This window comes from Diceros bicornis, chromosome 11, assembly GCF_020826845.1.
Source record: "Diceros bicornis minor isolate mBicDic1 chromosome 11, mDicBic1.mat.cur, whole genome shotgun sequence".
Taxonomy (NCBI): domain Eukaryota; kingdom Metazoa; phylum Chordata; class Mammalia; order Perissodactyla; family Rhinocerotidae; genus Diceros; species Diceros bicornis.
The window spans coordinates 41,011,499-41,032,201 of record NC_080750.1 but is presented as its reverse complement, the minus strand read 5'-3'; positions in this window follow the sequence as shown (position 1 = coordinate 41,032,201).

The following is a 20,703-nucleotide window of genomic DNA, read 5'->3' as shown; positions in this document are numbered from 1 at the left end:
TTATTAAACTCTTATGATATTTATATTTTAATAAAAGTACTCTTAAAAAGTACTATGAAGATACATATGCAGTTACAAAAAAAGAAAATATCTTATGTGGTTCTTAGATAGTTTTCTAATTTTAATAGCTGAAGCTTTTAATCTATAATATTTAATTAGTTTCTTGATTTAAACTGAGCGTCCTTTCAGCATATTTTGATGTTTTTAATCCTTTTTTTTCTTTTCAAATTTAATGGTAACATTTTGGATTAAATTTCTGTTTGAGGAAGTTTTGTCTACACAATATTTTAAAACATTATATGAAATTATTTACTCTCCATAAAATAATCTTTAAACAGTAGAAAAATATAACAATGTCTCAGACTTTTCTGTTGTTAAATTTTAAATACTATGCTTATTTAACTTACTGCATCTAATTTAGAGTCCCCTTTGAAAAGTATTTTGAAAAAATATAAAACCTTATACAGATTATTTTTGTTATGAATTATTATTAGTCTGTCAACAAAAGACACATTTGGAAGGGAATATTTATAGAAAGTATTTTTATTTTCCACTGTTGATTTACTCTGCTTTTGAGTTTTAGTAAAGTAAGCCTTAAAAATGTATTAAAATTAAGAAAGTTTCTTTTAGAGTGAAATATGGATTATTTAAATTTAATTGAAAGCATTTTTATTAATGATTTGATTTAAAATTTTGTTGTGATAGAATCATGGACCTAAATCATGGCCCTTAATTCTCTCTTAAGAACCCCAGCTGTAACTTGAGTACCTGGCATATATTGAGCCCTCAATAATTTTTCTCTCTTTCTTTCTCTACTTCATACCATTTGATATCAAGTGTTTTTTATTTAATCATTACAGATATTCTATGACATAAGAATTATTATCTCCATTTTTACAGATAGGGAAATTAAACCCTGGAAAGATGATTTTGGTTAAAATCTCAGGACCAGAACTAAAATGCAGTAGTTCCCTGCCACCTAGTTCTGCATTCCTCTAACTATATTCCACAATGCTTCTTTTCTATACTCCATAAAAGAAAATTCTGTTGTTTTTTTCCCTTGAATTTAGGGGCTGAAGGGTGAAATATTTCAGAGAATATGCTGGATCTGCGCTGATAGCTCTCTTCACCAGATCTCTCCTGAGAACACTGTTACTAAGGAAATACTGTGACCTTCTGATTTGGTAATTCTGTACCCCTCTAACACAGAGGTTCCAGTGGAGTTCTAAAGAAAATATTGAAAACAACTTTAATATTTCCAAAGTGCTGAGAAACCACCTACTCTTTTTTCCCCCTATATGACATGATCCATTTTTCACTTGGGGGTCATAATAAATCTGAAGGTGACAAAAATAAGACAAGACTCCTATAAAGAATAAGAAAAAGATGCCTGCAGATTTAAATTCAGAGATAAATTTTCTTTAAGTTGTTAATGTACAGTCTTCTGTGTAGTTTACAAGATAAATAGATTTAAACAATTTTCAGAATAAAAATGTTAAAAATTTGCTTTTCCTGGGACAGTCACTGCTGCATACCTTACTCCTGATTTATCATCTCTATACACGGTCAATACAGAGTTGGGAATAAATGTCACTTGTCTTTTCAAAAAATAACTTACAATTCAGCTGTTTTTCAATTAAATGTGGCATTATTTTCATTGTTCTTGGCTTATAAATTCCTACTATTTCAACCATGTTTTCACTTCTCTCTACTTCATCAAGCAGCAAATCTTAGATTGAATTTGGAACATTGTTTCACTTCACTAGAGAAAGGTTTGGTTCCGGGTAAAGTAGGACAATGAGTAAATCAAGGCCTGTGGGTTTCATGTGCCTGCCTGGCTTCTCATTTGGACCTAAGACAAATGTCAAACCTCCCTTTTCCTGTATACAAAGCAGAATAACTGGGAGGGGGAGGGAGGGAGGGGAGGGGGAGTTCAAGGATAGCTTCCCAAGCAAACACCTCAGTTGTCAAGAGAAGCCCTTGTCAGTCATTGGCCCAGTAGGGGTTAGATAGAGACTGGGCGAGAGATTAGTTCCTTAGGAGAGGCAGCAGCACATATCTGCCCACAGGTTCAGAGTCCAATGGTGCGCTGGATCTTTGCCTTAGAGCAACCTGAGATGAGTACAGTGTGGCATAAGGTGGCCAAGAAGCTACAGCAGTTGCTGAGAGGAGATCCTACCACCGCAGGAGAGAAGGGCCTAGGTTGGGGGCCATAGTGTACACACAGTAAGTTCTCAGAAAAAATTTCATTCAATGGAATAAATTAAATCTAGCTCTAGTTCTATGCTACCTTGCAAAAGACATTTCATTTCTCTGAATCTCAGTTTGCTCCGTCCATAAATGAGACTGACACTTCATTTGAATTTATTTTGAGGATGAAAGAAAATTTTGCATGTGAATGCCTTTGGCAAACTCGGAAGTGTTCCACAACTAAAAGGAATGACTACAAAGGTGCCTCCATGTTACTACTTCCACATATGCCCAAGTGTCAACATTTTGGTCACTAAACATCAATGACAATTTTATCATTGACATTCTTCCATGCAATAAAATAGGGAAGCCAACGTTTTTATAAATATGCAAATTATCTGTAGAACTAAAAAATAATTTTCATTTTGAGTGAGAGAGTAAGGCGACTTAGAAACCTACATTTTTCCTGTTTGATCCCTGTGCAGAGCAATTCAATAAAATAAGTACTCATCCTGAAGTAGCCCTTTCTGTCACATTAGCTGAGTCAATTATATTGTTTCCTTGGGCTGTGATAACTTGTGGAGCCAAGGGTAACCTAGGGTCTGGGAGAAGACTAATATTCACACTACTGTAGTAGTCTGCCTGGGCTGCCATAACAAAATACCATTGACTGGGTGGCTTAAACAACAGAAATATATTTTCTCACAGTTCTGGAGGCTGGAAGTCTGAGGTCTGGGTGCCAGTATGGTCAGTTTATGGTGAAGGCTGTCACCTTGGGTTGCAGGCAGTCGTCTTCCCACTGTATGCTCACATGACCTCTTCTTTGTGCCAGCATGAGAGAGAGAGAGAGAGAGAGAGAGCAAGCTTTCTGGTGTCTCTTAATAAGAGCACGCATGATATCATGAGGGCCCTGTCTTCATGACCTCATCTAACCCTAATTACTTCCCCAAAGCCCCATCTCCAAATACCAAATACTGGGGGGTTAGGGCCTCAACATATAAATTTTGAGGGTGACACGAACATTCAGTCCATAACAACTGGTACCAGTAAAGGTATTCACATGTTAATCAATTTAGTTTCCAATTTGCTGTAAACTAAAAGGGCATGCATATTTCAGAACTTGTTAATCAGCTATAAGTATTAGCAAGGGCTTTAAAGTTTATGAAACTTTAAGGAGAAATGGGGACATTTCATGTCCTTGAATAAATGAGAAGACTCAATATTGAAATATATCTATTTCATTCAAGTTAATCTCAATCAAAATCCCAATGGAGATTTGTTGAAAGTTTTGCAAAAAGATCCTGATTTTTATCTGGAAGAACAAATATGTCAATATCTAAGCAATTTTTGAAAAATAAAAATAGTGAGTATTTGACCTATACCAGAAGTTTAAACAATATAGGGTGGGCAAGAGAATTAATAGGTCAATCAAAGGAATGATATATGATGTCTAGAAAAAAGATGAAGAATTTACATATGATAAGAATGGTTTTTAAGAAGTGGTGAAAAAGATAGATTAGTCAGTAACTGGTTTGGGGGCCACTGGCTAACAATACAGGATTCAAAAAAAAAGTCATACATCAAAATGAATCCTGAAAGGATTAAACTCTTGAAAGAAGGAAAGAAGGAAGAAAGGAAGAAGACAGAAAGAAAGAAAGGAAGGAAGGAAGGGAAAAAAAGGAGAGAAAGGAAAGAAACTTGCAAATACTAGGAAAAATATAAGTACATGTAAATTTTTTAATAACATTTTCATAGGGAATATCTTTTAAAAAGTATGACAGTCAAGAAAAATAGTTGAGTATAAAAATACTAATAGTTAAAGTATGAAAATATTTTCAACATCACTAGAAATCAAAGAAATGTAAGCAAAACAATGGGATATCTTTTGGGGGAGAATCTATCACATTAGACAAGATCATAAAGAATGATAATACCAAATGTAGGCAAGAGCATAGAGAAATGGGTGCACCATTGTTAGAAATTGGTACACTGTTATTACAATTATAGCTGACATGTATTAAATGCTTACTAATTACCAAATTCTTATAAGTGTTTTGAATATGTTACCTCAATTAATTAATCCTCAGAATAAGTCTGACTATTATCATGCCCATTTTACTGCTGAGAAAGTTTAGGTATAGCTGCAGCTAATAAATAACAGAACTAGGATTCAAACCCAAAAAAATCTGTCTTAAAAATATGTGGTACATGATATAAATTTATCCTAACAAAGCAAAGATATTAAGGACATTTGTTGCAGTGTATACAGGTCCATAGTCCCTTATCCAAAACCCTAGGGGCATATATGTTTCAGAAATCAAATTTCTCAGATTTGAAAAAGGTAATATATGCATATGCTCCATGTTATATAACACCTCCAGGGGGTACTAGGTCAGCATCCCACAATCAAACTTTAATAATTTTTCAGTGAAACGTATTCACCTGAAGTCAGATATGTAAAGGTTGTAAATAACTTAATAGCTTCATAGTTGTTATTGCCAAATAAGTTCATGTCAGGGCCACTTTTGATACTGGCCCAAGACAAGGTTGACATAAGGGAAGCCATATTGTAGAAAAGAAACCGTATTCTAACTTTGAATGACCTCTGACAAACTAACCCAGCTGGATCTGCACCCTCCAGGAGATCTAGCTGCTCTGTAGATTTTATGACCCCTGCTTGTGCATGTACCTGCCAGCTGCGATAAGATGATAACTTTGTTCTTTTGAGTTCCTTAGGGATGTGATGACCCCCAAACTGAGAGTCTATGCCGATAGCCATCATCAATGAAAACTGAAAGATCTGGTGTGGCATTCCCAGTCTATAACACCAGAGGGTCAACATTCCTAACCCCCTCCCCTATAATCCACTGGCCTATATAACTGCTGTAAGATTTTGTGTCCCCTTAAGATGGTTCTTTGAGACATTAGTCAGCCATCTTCCCTCTTGCTAGCAAGCTGTAATAAACTGCCCTTACTTTTCCACCATCTTGCCTCTTGATGATTGGCTTTGTCTCGCTGCAAGCAGATCATGCCCTTTGTGTGGTAACACTTTTACCACCAAATGGGTTACAAAAAGGTTTTCAGAGCTTTTCATGTTTCAGAAGCCAAATAAAAGATTGCAGTCTTATAATAGCTTAAAAACAAAAGACTGAAAATTATTTGAATGTTTTTAATAGAGAGTTGATTAAATATACATGTTTATATTGAATGAAACATCGAGGTCCAACCTTTTTGTTGACTTCTTTTACTTGCACATATATGCAGATTTACTTGCCTGAACTGAAGTGGATATTTTCTAAATTCGACTTGCAAATTCTGGAACTAAAATCTCTTCTTCCTCCAATTCTCCTTGTTGAACGTCTTACTGTCACTACAAGGCTGGAAAATTCCTTGCCAAGTAAAATAGGAACTATAGCATAGTATTGAATTGGTGAAAAACTAGACTTGCTGCTTTAACATACTGTAAATTACATGTGCATCTTCATGCATTAGCCCAATTTAAGTCCAAAGATGTCAGCTTCCTTAATCAGAGAACTCTTAGCCAATACATCAGGGAGAAAAATTGAAAGGATAGGTGCCCCACTTCACTCCACTTTTACTTATTTTTTCTTAGTTGTCAAATCCCAAGATCACCTTTTTTCCCCGAAGGTGGGAGTGTTGTATAATCTGTTTATATCTCCCCAATAGTACCTATTAAATGCAAGCAGGCTGTTGATATGATTAAATATCTGCTCATTTGGAGAACTAAGTGAAAGGTTACATAGAGTCTTGTTTCCTGTATTAGGAATAAAGACCATGCTTGTGTTTGTTTTGCTTCCCCCTAACTTCCTCTTTGTATGCCACTAAACTCTCCTTGTTGTTAATGCAAAGTCACTGCCTATGTTATTGGTTGGTACTACGCCTTATCTATATTGCAAAATAAGTAACTAAGCATAGAGATAAGAGCCATTTTCATGTCGCTACCTGCAATGTTGAGGAACTACTCCCCCAAACGGATCCAGAATTGCATCTCTCAACTCTTGGAGTGGTTCGCAGAGAGATATTTGCCTCACCCCTACACTCTAAAGTGAATATCTAAGAGAATTTCATACTGTTCATATAATGAACAGTCAATTACTAAGTTAAATTAAACCAAATAAATTAGTTACCAAAAAGTGAGGAAACAAAATAAAGCAAATAATAACAAAAAAGACTCAGACCTATGCACTGCAACCATGTTAATTTTTTATAATTATTGTAAAGTCAGCCAACAATAAACTTGGAAAAAGAAGACTCATGTATAATATCGCGAGAATAATATCTAATTTGACATACTCGTTTTAAATTTTTCATTAAAAAGTATGAGAAAGTATATATAATACAAATATCTATCTACCAATTTACATAATTAATATTACCATGTTTGCTTCAGATTACTATATATAGCCTTCATTTTCTTAATTTATTCCTAAGTATTTTATAGTTTAGTTGCAACTGCGAATGGAATATTTTCCCTTCTTAATTTTCTGATTACAGTCATCCCTTGATATCTTCCGGGGATTGGTTCAGGACCCCCTTTGCCCCCACAAGGATATCAAAATCCATGGGTGCTCAAGTCTCTCTTATGAAATGGCATAGTATTTGAAAATAACCTACGTACAACGTCTCATATACTTTGTCATCTCTAGATTACTTATAATACCTAAAACAATGTAAATGTTATGTAAATAATTGTTGTACTGTTTGTTTAGAGAATAATGACCAGAAAAAAAAGTCTGTAAGTGTTCAGTGCAGACCCAACCATTGTAGGCCTTTTTTTTTTTTTTTTTTTTTTGTGAGGAGATCAGCCCTGTGCTAACATCCGCCAATCCTCCTCTTTTTTTGCTGAGGAAGACGGCCCTGGGCTAACATCTGTGCCCATCTTCCTCCACTTTATATGGGACGCCGCCACAGCATGGCTTGCCAAGCGGTGCGTCGGTGCACGCCCGGGATCCGAACCAGCGAACCCCGGGCCGCCGCAGCGGAGCGCGCGCACTTAACCGCTTACGCCACCGGGCCGGCCCCCCATTGTAGGCCTTTTGACCTGCAGTTACTTGAATCCATAGACGTGGAACCTGCAAATACGGAGGGCTGACTGCTCTGCAAGTACAGAGAAAAGTGAATGATTTTTTACTACAGTCACGTGACACATAATGACGTTTCTGTCAACAACAACTGCATATATGACAGTGGTCCTATAAGATTATAATGGAGCTGAAAACTTCCTATCACCTAGTGACAACATGGCTGTCGTAACATAGTAGTGTTTTGTGGTGGTGCCAGTGTAAACAAACCTACAGTGCTGCCAGTCCTATAAAAGTATAGCACATACAATTATTTACAGTACATAACACTTGATAATGATAGTAAACAACGATGTTACTGGTCTATGTATTTACTATACTCTACTTTTTATCATTATTTTAGAGTGTACTTTGTCTACTTATAAAAAAAGTTTACTGTAAAACAATATGACTTGTTACGCCCGCAGCAGCCTCATACGCATCGTGTTTACTGCATTTCTTAATTGCATCATTTATTCTTATGCTTGATTTAATCTCATGTTGTTTTGTTCATCCTGGCCCCTAAGAGTACAAAGTCCACTGCTAAGGTTGCCAGTAAGAGGCAACCTAGAAACGAAATGAAAAGTGATTAAGAACTATGAAGGTGGAAAATCAGTGATGGCTATTGCCTACCAGTCAGGCAAGTCAGCTATGGTCTGGAAGAACAAGGACAAAGTGCTGGAAGCTGTTAAAGGATCTGCTTCTTGAAGGCAATGGAACTAACAAAAATTCTAGAAGGGCCTATTTCAGACATGGAGAAACTTCTAATGATCTGGATTGAAGACCAGACACAAAAGTGTGTCCCTTTCAGCACCACGATGATCACAACCAGAGCAAAAAGTTGTTTTTCATGTTGAAAGAAAAGGCTGGACCTGCCCACAGTGTTGAACTTACTGCTAACTCTGGGTGGTTTAAAAGATTCAAGAATTGTTAGTCAGGGGGCCAGCCTGGTGGCAAATGATTAGGTTCGTGGGCTCTGCTTCAGCAGCCGAGAATTCGCAGGCCCGGATCCTGGGCATGGACCTATGCATTGCTCATCAAGCCATGCTGTGGTGGTGTCCCACGTACAAAAAAATAAGTAAAGGAGGATTGGCAACAGATGTTACCTCAGGGTGAATCTTCCTCACAAAAAAAAAAAAAAAAGAATCATTATTCATTATATAATGTGAAAGTGAGTGGTGATGTGAAGGCAACTGAAGAATTTTTGGAAACTCTAGATAAGCTGATTGTGGAGGAAAGTTACTTGCCAGAGCAAATACTCAGTATCAATAAAACTTCTATATTCTGAAAATGGATGCCTGAAAGGACTTTCATACGTAAGGAAGCCAAGTCAACGCCAGGTTTCAAGGCTTGTAAGGACAGGATAACAGTCTTGCTTGGGGGCAATGTTGCAGGCTACAAATTGAAACCCTTGGCAATATGGCAGAGTGAGAACCCCAGGGCCTTCAAGCGTATCAATAAGCACACACTTGCAGCGTCCTACAGGAACAATAACAAGTCGTGGATGACCCAGCTCCTCTTCCAGGATGCCCTCCTGAATTGCTGTGCCAGCCAAATGGAGAAGTACTGTTTGGAGAATAACATACCTTTCAAGATTTTGCTTATTGTTGATAATGCTCCTGGACATGCTCCTTTTATTGGTGATCTTCATCCCAATATCAAAGCAGTGTTTCTCCCTCCAAACACCACCTCTTTGATCCAACCAATGGATCAAGGAGTTACAGAACCTTTAAGGCCTACTATCTGAAGAGGACCTTTGCCCAGGCTCTTGCTGCAACTAGGAAGACACTGAGAAGATGCTGATGCAATTCTGGAAGGATTACAACATCTATGACTGCATCGAGAACCTTGCTTGGGCTTGGGGTGATATCACTGAGGAGTGTATGACTGGCATCTGGAAGAAGACATTCAAGAGGTTCGTCCATGATTTCAAAGGATTTGCCAAGGGTGAGGAGGTTGCAAAAATCAACAAAGGTGGTATTGAGATGGCAAACAACTTTAACCTGGGTGTGGATGAGGATGGCGTTGAGGAGCTCCTAGAGGTGGTTCCTGAGGAATTGACTAATGAGGAGCTGTTGGAACTGGAACAGGAACGCATAGCTGAAGAAGAGGCAAGAGAAAAGGAAGCTGCAGGAGAAGAAAAAGAAGAACTCCCAAGAAAATTGACAGTGAAGGGAATTAGCAGAAGCTTTTGCAGCTCCTTAAAAAGTTTGAAAAGATGGACCCTAACACCAAAAGGTTTTCCTTAAAAGAGAGGAGTGTTCGGGGCCAGCCCGGTGGCGCAAGCGGTTGGGTGCGCACGTTCCGCTGCGGCGGCCCCGGGATTCGCCGGTTCGGATCCGGGTCCCGGGTGCGCACCGACGCACCGCTTGTCAAGCCATGCTGTGGCGGTGTCCCATATAAAGTAGAGGAAGATGGGCATGGATGTTAGCCCAGGGCCAGTCTTCCTCAGCAAAAAGAGGAGGATTGGCATTGGATGTTAGCTCAGGGCTGGTCCTCCTCACAAAAAAAAAAAAAAAAAAAGAGAGGAGTGTTCATGGTGCATTATGTATCTACAAGTAAATCTATGATGAAAAAAAAAGCAAGTCTATGATGATGCATTATCAAACCAAGCAAAACACCATGGATATATTTCTGGAAAGAGTGACACCTCCTCAAGAAAAGCCTCAGACAGGTCTTTCAGGAGATATTCCAGAAGAAAGCATTGTTATCATAGGAGATAACAGCTCCATGCATGTTACTGACCCTGAGCACCTTCCCGTGGGACAAGATGTGGAGGGGGAAGACAGTGATATTGATAATCCTGACTCTGTGTATGCCTAGGCTAATGTGTGTGTGTCTTAGTTTTTAACAAAAAAGTTTTGTTAAAAAAGTTTGTTAAAATGTTAGAAAAAAATTTTAAAAATAGAAAAAGCTTGTAGAATAAAGATATAAAGAAAATATTTTTGTACAGCTATACAATGTATATGTGTTTTAAGCTGTGTTATTACAAAAGAGTCAAAAAGTTAAAAAAAATTAAAAAGTTTATAAACTACAAATGTTAAGTAAGCTAAGGTTAATTTATTGAAGAAATAAAAATTTTTAAAATAAATTTAGTGTAGCCTAAGTGTACAGAGTTTATAAAGTCTATAGCATTGTACGGTAATGTCCTGGGCCTTCACATTCCCTCACCACTCACTCACTGACTCACCCAGGGCAACTTCCAGTCCTGTAAGCTCCATTCATAGTAAATGCCCTACACAGGTGAACCGTTTTTTATCCTTTACACCATATTTTTACTGTACCTTTTCTATGTTTAGATATGTTTAGATACACAAATACTATTGTGTTACAATTGCCTACAGTATTCAGTACAGTAACATGCTGTACAGTTTGTAGCCTAGGAGCAATAGGCTATACCATATAGCCTAGGTGTGTAGGAGGCTATACCATCTAGGTTTGTGTAAGTACACTCTATGATGTTCGGACAACAACGAAATCACCTAATGATGCATTTATTTATTTATTTATTTATTTTTTATTTTTTTATTTTTTTGTGAGGAAGATCAGCCCTGAACTAACATCCATGCTAATCCTCCTCTTTTTGCTGAGGAAGACTGGCCCTGAGCTCACATCTATTGCCAATGCTCCTCCTTTTTTTCCCTTTTCCTCCCCAAAGCCCCAGTAGATAGTTGTATGTCATAGTTGCACATCCTTCTAGTTGCTGTATGTGGGATGCCCCCTCAGCATGGCCGGAAAAGCGGTGCGACGGCGAGCCCGGATCTGAACCCGGGCCGCCAGTAGCAGAGTGGGCGCACTTAACCGCTAAGCCACGGGGCCGGCCCCACAAGTTTTGCTTTTGTATTTAGATTTATTTTGTGTGTGGTAGAGGCAAGGATCTAATCTTATTTCTCCTAAAGGGAAAGTCACCACCATATATTGACTAGTTTACTCTTTTGTAATGCCTTTTCTATTTATAACAAGTTTCTGCACCTGTACCAAGAAGTAATGCTGGGGAAGAGTTTAAATCCTACAATGTTCGAATAATTTCTAAGAAGAAATCAGGTTTTATACCAAAACACAGTTACATTTAAGTGGAAAGATTGTTTGTTGTTTTTCTGCTACTGAAAGGAAATAGGGGCTTGTGGGCAAGTAAAATTTACTTTTTTAAAAAAAAGCATATTTCTGCATTCCCGAACTGTAGTGTATACAATTTAAGTCCACTACAAGGCTAATAACCTTTTACAACATCTACTTATACTTAGGCTGTGGAATTTCAACTTTGAGTCTTTTTCTTCCAAATTTGATCATTGTCTGCCAGATTCAATTATTCTCTTAGAGAAATCATACAAAATCCTAGGAAGTCCAGATAGATCTTATCTAATTTATTTGATTACTGAGGGAGTTTTCTGAATATAGTTGAATCAAACCTAGTGACTCTAAAGATCGTAGCGAGAAAAAAAAACGACCATTTATTGCACAAGAGCCTAGCATGTTCATTATGCTAGGTACTGAGTTTTTAATGGTGAGAGTGAAAAAAAAATCCCTGCCATTATTGACTTGGCAGACCAGTTGGGGAGGCAGACATTACTCAATAATGACACAAACAAATATAAAATTGCAACTGCAATAAATACTCTGAAGGAGTAGCACCTGCTTCTATAAAGTCATATAATATGGGAATTTGACCTAGTCTCAAAGTCAGGAAAGAGGTCATTAAAGAAATGTCAGGAGCTGAAATCTGAGATTTGAATGATAAATAGGAGTTAACTAGGAATGGACATGAAAGAAGACCATTCTGGGCAAAGGCTCTGAGAGGGAAGGAGCATGAATTGGTTAAGGAACTGAAAAAAATCATCTAGAATGAGAAGTGTGATGAGGTAGGTAGAGGCCAAGCCTTGCAGGGACTGGCCTATAGTTAGGGCTGGGTAAACATTAACTATCTTATTTATAGGAAAAAAACGTAGGAGGAAAAGGAGAACTCTTTCCATCTTTGTTTTCCAAAGCCTGGGCTATAGCAAAATAACAGAACTCAGAACATAGGCAAAATGTTAGAGAGAAAGTAGAGTGAGGAAGGTCGAGTCTCCTCCCAAGATGAAAAAGATTCCCTCCAGGTGTGGAGAGAAAAGAGACAGAGAAAGGCTCTGAGAGCAAAGAGATCAGTGGGGCCTCACAATAATGAGGAAGATTACAGCCAAGGTCACTGAGAGGGACATTATTTGAAGGTCAAGGAACTAATGGGAGTTGAATTGGCTCTGCAGATGGCGCAGTCCCCACTGGAATGAGCAGTGTCTATTGCCTGGGCATGGGGCTTGCATCAACAATCCTCCCTCCTCACAGCATCCTCAGGGAAGTCTTCCTTTCACAGCAGCCAGTACTTTGCTTGGCGACAAGCCTGCAGAAATGCCTGCAGTCTTAGCCCCAAGACCTTGGCAGATCTTGTCCACTTCCTCGTATGAGCAACATACCTTTTAACTGTCCAACAGAAGGGCAGATGGGCCCTGGACACCTCATGAGATGGTGGGGGTGAGGAAGGGAAATCTTCCTATTCCTGAACTTGGAACAGGACCTGAAGTGAACTCATTTAAGATCCCTGTAACTGACCCCTTCTCCCAACACAACCTCCCATAGTGGTGAAACCATTTCCTTGATGCTAATAATATAAATTATAACCTGGCAGGAAAGAGTGAATATATGGAACAAAGAGATAAAGTCATACTATAAGACATACATCTTTACAAAACCAATAAAATAGATTTCAACAGTCTCATATTAACATTCTTGGTTCCCTTTCTGCCTCTTCTCTGTAAATACGTATGACTAAGGTGTAATGAGGAAGCACAGGTTGAATGATAACCAAGGTTCTCCTAATTCTGTTTTGAGGTATGGTTTTACATGGGGCAGCTTGAATTACGTTAGGCCAATGCTCTCCAATGGCCTCATTGGGAATTAACATTCTACTTGGAATAAAACATCTTCAGTGCTCTTGAAAAAGAAGTAAATAATCTGCCTGAAAGCTATGTATTTTAAGGTTGCAGCCTCAAAAGGAGGATTTGAAAACACTTGAGGAAAGAAAACATGATGAAAGGCAAAATAAATATTTATTTAAGAACTAATGATCTTTAATAAATGATTTCCTCCTTTTTTTCTTATCTAGTATAGTAACAAGATGTGTTGTTCTATATAACAGACAGGGGCTCGGGTGTCAAGAAGGAAGAGTAAAAGTATATTTTCAGGACTTGGAAAGCACAACAGATAAGATTCTTTCTCCGATTTTTTTTTTTAAAGATTTTATTTATTTATTTTTCCCCCAAAGCCCCAGTAGATAGTTGTCTGTCATAGCTGCACATCCTTCTAGTTGCTGTATGTGGAACGCGGCCTCAGCATGGCCGGAGAAGCGGTGCGTCGGGTGCGTGCCCGGGATCTGAACCCAGGCCGCCAGCAGTGGAGCGCCCGCACTTAACCGCTAAGCCACGGGGCCGGCCCCTTTCTCCGATTTTTAATTGTGGATATTTTCTTTGGTATTTTAATCATATTCTGTAGCTATCCTTAACATAAAAGATAGAAAATATATTTTTAGAACTATGCACTGTCCTCTCCAAATTCTGTCTTTGTCACTGGAGTGACCACTGTTCTCGGCTGGAGTGTCATTCGCTGCTTTATGATGAGCACATTCTCAGGAGCAGGAGCCTCTAAAATTACCTTCACTGAAAACCCGTTTTTCTTCTCACACTGCTCCACCCCCACCCTATTTAATTAACAAGAAGCCAGACTTCTTAAAAACTAACTTTATTTAGCACAACACCCCTCATGAGAAGATGGTTCTTTTGATTTTTGATTTCTTTCAGAACTTTTACCACCAGCTCAGGCAACTTTTCTGAGTTTCACTAATGTGTGTAATAGACACACTGTGCTGAACAGTTTGAAAACTTCTTTGGGTCTAGGAAAGGCACAGCTCCTAATTAACTGCCCAGAGAATGGTTGCACCGTGTGGGAATCAGTTAAGTACTTTTAGCAGATTTTGCAGGACCTGAGGGAGATGATACTCCATTTTTAATCAGGCAAACTAAAAAGCTAACACTTTTTAATGACTTGGCAGCCCCACTCCTATGAGGACTCCAGATGTTCAAAGCTCTCAAGAGCAACTCTAGAAATCCTTGTCAAGTTCCAGAGGCCCGTGGGATTGTTATGTAAGTTTAGCCCTTGAATAAATACTACTTCTGGTGTTTTTTTTTTTTTCTTTTTAATTTTGAGACTGTTAAAGGCGAGGGTTTTTTGTTTACTTTGGAATAAGTGAAAAATGCATTGAAACTTGAGACGTAGTTGAAATAAAGATAATTTGGAAGTGTCTCCATCTCTCCTATTAAACTCAGAGGTAGGTGGGTGGGAAGGTGGGTAGGAAGAATACCTGTGTTTTTAAATCTCTTTTGATTAACAGCTTCCTTTGAGAATCCAAATAAAGCTTTGATTTTCTCCAGAAAAAGGACATGTATATAAAATTTGCTTAAAATTTCAGGAGATTTCTCTATTAAGAAACCCGGCTTCGTCTTTCCACCATTTATAAAGTCTTCATTATTAAAAGTTATACAAAATGTTAAAAAAGAAAGAAAACTCAGTCTCTGAGGAGATTGAGCTAACATCCCACATCTAACCCTTCTTTTTAAAACATGTCAATGTTACCAATAATACTTAAAACAATTTTAGTAGAATTATTTTTCTAAACTTGTATTTGAATTATGCAATGTGGTCTTCTTTTGCACGTTATTTTTAACTTTCTTCTTTGAATGTTATTTTTAATAGCTTGCTGCATTTTTACAAGGAATTAATTCCCTTTGCCAATTAATAAATAGAACTGTCTGAGGCCTTGTGCTCCCTACAAGCTGAACAGAGAGTCTGGAATTAGTAGCAGGCTGAATCTCCATACCCAGGACTTGCTCACTGTGATGCTCTGTGATATTATCATCTAGTAAAAGCAACAGAAACACAATGTTTAAAAACTGAACATTACAGGGGCTGGCCCCGTGGCATAGTGGTTAAGCATGCTCCCTCCACTGATGGCGGCCCAGGTTCGGATCCCCAGCGTGCCCCAACCTACTGCTTGTCAGGCCGTGCTGTGGCGGCGTCCCACATAAAGCAGAGGAAGATGGCACGGATGTTAGCTCAGGGCCAGTCTTCCTCAGCAAAAAGAGGAGGATTGGCATGGATGTTAGCTCAGGGCTGATCTTCCTCACAAAAAAAACAAAACAAAACAAAAAACTGAACATTGTTAACCTCCCAGGAATGATGTGTTTTCTGGTTTTGGAGCAAAGAAAATAATGATTCCATCATACAAGCATTATTAGTCAAGCTATTTCTGACCTGGGAGGAGGACTGCCACATAAAGTAAAATGTTATTTTGAGAGCCTTCTCTGCCAGTCATTGTGTTAGGTAGTGAGGGGGAATCAAGGAGTTAAAGACCTGGTCTCTACTTTGGATTTTGCCATGGAGTTGGCAAGACAGAGTAAACACACTGGGTGATAAAAGCCTTTATACGCTGTTTCAAATGAGCGCGTCAAAAGAAATCCAAGAGTTCACAGAAGAGCTTGGTGTGAGCTGCTACAGTCAGGAAGGCATCGGGTAGAGGGTCCCAAGCCTAGACAACTAAAGCACAGGGTAATAAATCCAGGTTGGAAGAATTTCTAAAGGATTTTTAGGTTGATATTTTCTGTGTCATATATAAGGAAGAAAGAGTGTACATTTATAATATTTCCAAGTGTAGATTGTAGAAGACAAGTCCATTGATTCACCTCGGGCTTGAGCATGTTGTAGATAAATCTACAAAACTCTACCCTTGATTGCATAAAGCTCCAATGAGAAAATGCCCTTCCATTCCAAATGTGCATGTAACCTTTACAACGAAACTTTTAAAAATGATTAAAATAGGGGGCCGGCCCCGTGGCTTAGCGGTTAAGTGCGCACTCCACTACTGGCAGCCCTGGTTCGGATCCCAGGCGCGCACCTACGCACCGCTTGTCTGGCCATGCTGAGGTGGCGTCCCACATACAGCAACTAAAAGGATGTGCAACTATGACATACAACTATCTACTGGGGCTTTGGGGAGAAAAAGGGGGAAAATAAAAAAAAGAGGAGGATTGGCATGGATGTTAGCTCAGGGCTGATCTTCCTCACACACACAAAAAAAGATTAAAATAACAATTCCTGCTATAGATATGAAAGGAAAATTAGGCCTAAGCTCATGCTTCCATAGGCTATCTGGGGTAGGGTTGGATGAAAGGATCAAGTAGGGAATACCAGAGTCCAAAGAGCACTGAGGTCAAGAAGGTTATTTTGGGAGCTCGAAGTTTATATCAAGCATGTTAAGGAGTGGCTGGAAAGTAATCCAGCTCATGTTACTTGTTCCCTGCCCCAGCTGCAGCAAGGTGACTTAAGAGGAGCACAACTCTGCCTGCAAGAAAGGATTTGAAGAAAGAATAAATCACTTCTGCACTAAACTTACTATCCGGTTTACTTTCCAGTAATCCAGTTTCACAGTAACTTTAACATTAACTAATTTAAAGTACAGAAGTTATTCTAAGAAGTCTATTCAAAATCAGTTCCCATTCCCCCTGCCCCAAATCCAAACTTTTAAAACTTAAGGCTCTGCTTAAATCAGGTTTGTGCTATTAATAAGGTCTTATGTAGGTGAAAAAAATCACTAAGTTAATGATATATTCTGGGGAGCCAGGGCTGGCTCCATTCTTGGATGGAATCAGCTGGTTTTCTCATTGTCTCACAAACTTATATTTCAGCCCTGCTATTTCTTCTATGATAATAATAATACTAGCTACCTATGTTGGATGCCTACAATGCACCTGTCACTGGGCTGAGAATTTTATGTTCCTTATTTCGTATAACACCCGAATAGCAGTAACCCTGTGAGGCAGATATTATCCTGATTTTACAGGTGGGGAAACTAGTAAATGGTCAGGCTTGAATTCAAGCACTTAAGAGGATGACTGTAACTCCTTCCCCAGCTACATATCTCCCCCTTCCTGGAATGCCCTTCCCACTCCATTCTGCCCAACCGAGTTTAGTGAAGGCCCAGCTTCAATCCTGTGTCCTCTGGTAAATGCTCCTACTGCCTACATTGATCGCATCTCAGAACTCAGAAAGCATTTCTTTACTGAGCTCAGAAGAACAGCACATTAGAAAAACATGGAGTAGGGAGTAGTGGAGATTTCGCAACCTAATCAGAAGTAAAGCATACTGAGTGCTTACTATGTACAAGGAATTGTTCTAAGAATTATATATGGATTAACCAATTTCATTCTCACAACAAAGTTATGAGGTCAGAACTATTATTATTTCCACTTTATAGATGCGCACACTGAGGCAGAGAGAGGTTAAATAACTTTCCTAAGGGCACAGGAGTTAATATGTGTGAACACATAGAATAGTACCTGGTACACAGAGTATGTAATCGTTACCTATTGTTACTATTTACTCTGCTGTCTCTCCAAAAACACACTCTGTCTCCGTCCAGTTGATTCATCTTCCTGGGAAGAAAATAATGCATCTTCAGTGAGCCAGATGCTGGGTTAGAAAGTCTCATAGTTATCATTCCATTTCATTCGTTCAACAAATATTGATTGAGCACCTACCATGTGCTGTTCTAGGCACGGGGATACGGTGGAGAAACAAAACAAGGGACTCTTCACGATAATCCTGTAAAGGGGGCTTATTAGTTCCATTACCACAAATGATAAAACCGAGGCTCACACTAGCCAACTGAACCCTTGGGTTTAAATATAAATCTCTCAAACTTAAAAGTTCCAGATCTTTCCCCCCGAGGAGATAATGCTACTTCTGTCTGTGATCCACCTGATAGAAACTATTCTCCCCCATGGGACACAATGCATTTGGAAATTAGGAAGCCTTGTTTCTCTTTCTCATATTTAGGTTACAATTTTCCAATAACATCACCATCATCCCCAAACGGTATTTATAGAATATATGCATGCTATGTCATTGTTGAGGCTGCTCCTCCCACCCCCGGCCCCCTGACATCCAAGAAAGTCTTCAAGCAAATGAACTATCCAGGGAAAAGTAGGTAGTAGAGTTGCTCTGGTTGGTGGCATGGGGTGGGGTGGGCCTTGAGTCCCAGCTGCTCTGCCTTCTCTTAGAGTCCCTAAAGTGACCCCCAGTAAACCCCCAAAGAACTCTACTACTGCATAGGACACAAGAGAAACCATTGTGATCAAGGGAACAGCTCTGTTTTTGGAATCAGGAAGCCTATTTTGTTAACATTTTTTGTTACTTATTTAACCAACACCCACGTATCATTTACTATGAGCCAGACACTGTTCAAAGCGTTTTACAAATACTAACCCCTCTTAGATCACAATTTGAGTCCCATTCTGCCACTTAGAAGCTGTGTGATTGTGGTCAAATCAGTTAACTTCTCTGAGCCTCTGTTTTTTAATCTATAAAATGAGGCTAATAAAATCTCACAAATTGCAAGAACCAAATGAAACAAGTCACTGCCAGTGCTTTAGAAATGATAACAAATGTTGGTCATTGTCATTTTGGTAACTGTTGCTCTACAAAAGAGTTAGATGTTTCTCCTCCTAGGAGCTCCTGATAGATGATGCTAGGAGCGGACCTGGACAAGCCTGAGCTGTGGAGACTGGGAGTTAGAACCAGAAATGACATCTCAGGTTTCACAGAGCATGAAATAGGAAGATGTCAGTTACAGTTGGTCTGGAGTGGTGTGTGTGTATGTGCGTGTGAGTGATTACCACAATAAACTTAACCAATGCTTAATCCACAGGGGAGATTTGATATGGCCCCCTCACTATTCCCTTATCTAAATTCTACTCACCTTTCAGGTCTCAGTTTAGATATTGCTTCCTCCAGGATGCCCTCCTGATTCCCAAGACCTGTGTAAGGGAATTTTTTCTGTGTGCTCCCACAGCGTTTTATACTTCTCAGCTCCTCTTCTTAATAGTTTTCTTGTCTAGCTCCTCAACCAGACCATAAGCTCTGTGAGGAACTAAGCCGCACCTATATTTTTCAGCATTGTCTCCTCAGCATTTAATAGATATCCTGGCACTTAGTAGGACCTCAGTAAATGGTTGTGTGAAAAAATGATTCTGTATATAGACTGAAGAGATAGGAAGAATTTAGAGCCCTGGTATATTTATAGAGGACTTCTAGAATGTTGTCATGGTAGAAATATGAATCTCTTCTTCTTATCATAAAGCTTATAGTGATCATGTGCTCCTAAGGTGACTTTGAGACCAGCCCAGTATCCAAGGTCACACTGCAAGTGCTCAGAAAATATCTGTTGATTTCTGATTTCTAGATGACCTTTGTCCGCTAGTCCATTAAGGACCTTCACATGACAGCTTATCCTTGATGGTGTGTGTCTATAATGCAGGCTTAAGTCAAGTTCTGAGAGTCAAGCACAGGTAGGACAGGTGCTGCTTTTTAAGAACTCAACCTTAAACTGGCTTGGAAGAGACTGGAAAGAAAGCCAAGCAGTGTTGTATTATTGAACTTGTTTGAAGCGCACAAATATCCTTGTCGGTTTCAGAAGGGTCAGTGAGTATCCTGTTCCCTGAAAAATTTCATACATTGCAAGGAGATGAAATGGTATTGAGAATGAAATGAAATGTCATCCACAGTGAAATGAAATGTCTGGGAAAGGGAGAAGGAGACAGACAAGAATGATAGAGTTGACAGTCATTGGCAGACAGCCGTTTAGCATAAGTTAATTTACTGGCCAGCTCAATCCAAGAAGATGCTTATATCTGGCTTACGCTATGATATATTAGATTCTGACGTGATGGTAGGAGGGGAGGGGGGGAAAGGCCATTTCCAAGGACGTAATATATTTCAGGTATGAATTGCAGAAGCGCCAGAAAGACCAAGAAGAAACTGATGAATGTTTTTCATCTTTTTTAGACTCCTGCCATCCTTGTGTCTATGCCAGCTCCTTTTCTAGAAGGCAGAGCTCAAATAATGTCTTTTTTTTCTTAATTGAGGTATAATTGACATACAAAATTATATTAGTTTCAGGTGTACAACGTAATGGTTCGGTACTTGTACAAATTGAGAAATGATCATCACAATAAGTCTAGTTAACATCCGTCACCACATATAGTTAAAGAATTTTTTTTTCTCGTGTTGAGAACTTCTAAGATTTATCAAGCAGTTTTGATGCATCAAGTTAAACTATGTATCTCCATGGAGGCGGATAAGAGATTTCATTGGGAATCAGCCAGCGATATGCATGTATCTGCACCCACATGTGTAAGTACGTGGTTAACTTTCCATGAGAGTCAATTAGAAAGCAAGTCAGTCATGTTACATACATATCTCTTAGAATGTAACTTTATACTGGATATTGGTAAATAAGGCCTCTGGTTGTAATTCAAACATTTAAAATGCAATGAGTAAGACCTTGGTTTCT